Genomic DNA, 4,572 nt, shown 5'->3' with positions numbered 1-4,572 from the left:
CAGATATTGCATTATATGTGCATAGCTTATCACAGCCACTGGTAAAATATAGAAACCTAATCTCCCTTTAGCCTCCCACATTTATAATTTGTCTTAACTTTCTTCTACAGACATCTACAAATACATCAGAGCATCTTATATTTGGTAATTGAGGCAAAAGTTATAATTAATTTGGAAAACATACACACAAAAACTCCACCATAACCATTCCTTTTGCTTATTCTTTGTTTTCCTCTGATGTTCCTAGGCTCCTTCTTTCATGATTTTCTTTAGTTTTAGAACATTTTCTTTCGCCATTCTTTCAGGTAGGTCTGATGGAGATATTTCTTTGATCCCTTCATCTAAAAGTGTCTTAATTTCCCCTTCCTATAGTTTTTTTTTTCTTCCTGTAGGATAGTCCTACTATTCATAAAATTCTAAATTGGTAGGGTTTATTTTCTTTCAGTATTTGACATTTTTGAACCACTTCTTTTTGACCTTTTTCTGCTAAAAATCTTTGGGGTTTTTACCCTTTATCTTTAGATTTTGCAAGTTTGAATGTGATATGCTTATGAATTCCTTTAAGCTTCTCCCATTTGGGATTTGCTTATGTACTTTAGACTTATTTATAAAAGCAAATTGAAGAAGCTTCAACCTATTTCCTTAAATGCTTGTTAAGCCCCATCATTTCTTTTTGCAGGATCTAAAAAACACAAATATTAGATCTTTTGTTTAGTCTCAAATGTCCAAGAAGGTCTATTCAACATTTTTAGTCTATTTTCTCTGTTATTCAGATTGGGCAAGTTCCATTGTTTAATCTTCTAGTTCAGGTTCTTTCCTCTGTTTCCTCCAATCTGCTATTGAGCTGACACATTTGTTTATTTTATTTGGTTACTGTATTTCAACTGTGTTTGCAAATGCTTGTTGAAATGTTTTTGTGATGAGTGTCTAAGATGTTTATTGAATAGTTCTAACATCTCTGTCATCTTAGTGCTGACATCTAATGCCTTTTTTCATATGGCTGAAGATCTTCTGTGTTCTTGGTGTGAGAAATGATTTTTAATTTAAAAATGAACACTATTTTTTATTAGTCTGAATATTAAATATTTTTAGATAAGTTTTCCTGACTTCACTGTTGGGGGAAACAGAGAGGAGTGCCACTCTGTTCCTGTTGGAAGACCAGGTTTCCTACTTGGCTCCCGTTGACACTGGAGAGCTCCTCCTTAGTCCTGGGTAAGGTAGGGCTCCTGCTCCTCAGCAGGCTTTCACTAACACCTCCCTGGCCATATGAGAAGAGTGTCTCATTATTGTTCCCCACTTGGCCTACACTGACCCAGTGAGGTCTTGAGTGGTCTCATCAGGAGTCTCAACAGAGGTTCTGTCTACTGGCTTGCTCTGACAGCTCATCAGTAGTCAGGTGGAAGGTGACCTTGACAGACACCTTGAGGGGAAGCCTTGTTACCACTGGCAGTGACTAAAGTCTGCCTTCCTACTGGATCTTCTCTAGCACCATCTGGTAAGTATGTTGTGATGCCTCATTACAGCTAATTAGCAGACAACCAGACTCCTCTTTGGCTGTGTTGGGCATTAACAATGGTAGGGGGTGTTTGTGGAGAGATTGTGCACAGGTTTGTGTAAATTCAGCACATTGATTTCTGAGATTTCTTTGTCACCTAATATTTTGTTTGTTTTTGAATATTCTAATGAGAAGGAGTTAGAGATAGGAAGAAAGGGGTTGATTTGAAGATTTTTGTATGATTTGAGTTTTGTGCTTTCTGCAATTTCCTGTTTCCAATTATCATATTAGGTAATAAAAATTGCATTAGAGTATGCTAAAACATTGAAAAATACACAATAAGATGTAAAATGATGGGCTAGGGATATAGCTCAGTTGGTAGAGTGCTTGCCTCGCAGGTTTGATCCCTAGCATCACAGAAACAAACAAACAAACAAAAGAGTGAAATGACTACAAATACAATAGAAGCCTGTTTTTCATGCACATAGAAATTCAAGATAAGTGCTCCTAGTGAGTAGCAACCTACTTGAAGTGATTCAGGGATAAAAGCATATTTCACCTGTGCTTCTGCCCCCAGGTAGGGCCTCATTCAGATCTGCATGTGCCCAGCAGCAGCAGAATGAGGTGTTATGGAGGGGCTCTCAAAAGCCATTCTGTTGGCAAGAACTTGCTGAACAAATGTATTCTAGCCATGTGCCCTTTTACAATTTCCTGATTGAACAGAGAGAAAATAAATTAGGGGGCACAATTATTTATCTTTTTTCCTAGAAAATATTATGTTGCAAGAAACTATTTAGTTTTATTTCCATGATTTATTTGGACTTTAATCATATTTGGATGCGTTCCCTTCAGATAGTTATAAAAAGTTGAGTTTTGGGAAAGTGTTTTTGTTCAAATGTGCTCTTTCCTCTCAAATTATCCAAAGCTTTACCTACTTACCTACTGACATTTCTTTCTATAATTTCAAACACAAAAGATGAATGTAACAGTTGTCCCTGTTTTTCAACTGTGTTTAAAATTATAATACAAAGATTTCAGTTCCAAGAAAAGACCCGAGTTCATTCTTTTTTTATTTTCAATCTTCCATAAAAGAAGAATGTTTTGGATGCCTTTTAGGAATTTATTTAAAATCTATTCTATCATCTAACAGTTACATAGCCTTGAAAAGGATAGTTAACTGCTTTGAGACTCAGAATTTCTAAAGCATTTAAAGCCAGCCATTTCAAAGCTTTGTGTGTGAAGAGTTGATGCACATAAAACATATAGAACAGAATTCTCAGATGCAATAGCAGATATTATCATTTTATAATAATAAACAAAGCATGACTCATTCCTAATAAACCAAATGGTCCTCATGTATCCAACCAGACTTCACATGGATCCTTGTTTTCCATGTTTCTGACCAAAAGTGTGCAGATTTGAGCTTTGTGGATTTTGAAATATTTGCATAAATTGTTTGAGTAGTCCAATCAAAAAATCTGAAATGCCCACAAATCTAAAAACTTCAAAGTTATATCATGACTAAAAGAATTTGAGATTATAAGGCATTTTGGGTTTCAGATTAGAAATGCTCAACATATGGAATGAAGAAAGGATACAAGAATTTTCCTCTTGTAGCAACGTAGGTTCTAAAGATATTTCAAACTGAATTGAATAATATTTCAAATGCCCAATTTGTTAGTGTTATTTTGGTTTTATCCCAGGAATGCATGATTTTAAGGAAATGAGTTAAAATTTCAATTTAAGTGCACTCAACAAACAAGCAAAAAACACTAAGAAGCCAAGTTTCTCATATGGGCCAGCCCACAGCCTCAACTACTTTATTAAATCTGCTACAAAATGACAAAACTGAAAATATTATGTTATCATTAACCTGTAATCTTTTAAGTGTTAAAACTGTTCTTAAAGTGAATTGAAAAACAGTATAAAAGACAATGCTCCCACTTTGAGGCAAATTGAAAGTTTTGATGAACTTTCTCACAGTAATGGGTGGAATAAATAGAATACCAATATAGACACAGTTCTGCCCCCCAAAAAACAGTAAATACACATAGCATTTAAAACATAACCTAAAAGCCTACTCAAGAAAATTTGCTTAAGACATTTTTGTTGGTACCACTATGCCCCCAAGGAAATTAGAAAAATGATCAAGTAGCTCATTGTTAAAGTAATTTTTAACACAAAAAGACACACCATTGATTTTAAAAGTTAGAAATTTTAAAGAGCAAAACCTAAGCTACAGAAAATACTCAGTAATGTGAAGAAAGACAACAAAGGGAAAATGTGGCAGGAAAAGTATGTTTGGTATGAAAGGCAGACTGAATATTTAATAAATGGATAATCAATATTTCTGAAAAATAGTATCATAGAACAGAGGAGAAATAATCTTCAAAGATAAAAATAGAAGAAAAGATTTGAATCATCAGAAGAATTGGACTTGTGGATTAAAATAGCCCAATGTAAAAACCCAGGGATACTTAAGATAGTGTAAGTTTATCACAACCTATTTCCCCACTGATTACAACTGAGAACACTGGACAAAATAGAAAAGCCACTAACCAAGAACTGCAAAAAGTAAATAAAAGCACCAACAGGAGAGTTAAAAATCGAGAAACAATCAGAGGGATTTTGAGAACTATAATATAAAGTGGTGCTTGCATGTGTAGGAGAGATACAAATCAGCAAAGCATTTGGATTGAAAATGGCCTTGAAGATGAATTGACTTTGGGACAACCATCCACACAAAGCAAGACAGAACTTTCAGTTTAAACCTAACCAGGTTATCTGCTGAAACAAAACTAAACAAACAACACTCTGAGAATTTTAACAGTCCCAGAGCCTCATAATTTTGTAAGCATCCACGATAGAATCCAAACATCACTCTACTTACAAAGAATTAGGGATGAAGAAAATTTGGTTAATTCTCCAGGAAAAGACAACCTATGCCAACCTTCAGATGAGGCAGAGGTCAAAGTGATCAAAGGTTTAAAGCAAAAAAAAAAATATATATATATATCTATATCCCCAAATAAACAGTTGACATAGATGAAAGGTTAGATGTCCTCAGCGGAGGACTA

The sequence above is a fragment of the Spermophilus citellus genome, assembly GCF_964194105.1.
Source record: "Spermophilus citellus genome assembly, chromosome: 16".
In the NCBI taxonomy this organism is placed as follows: Eukaryota; Metazoa; Chordata; class Mammalia; order Rodentia; family Sciuridae; genus Spermophilus; species Spermophilus citellus.
Note: the sequence above shows the minus strand (reverse complement) of the source record.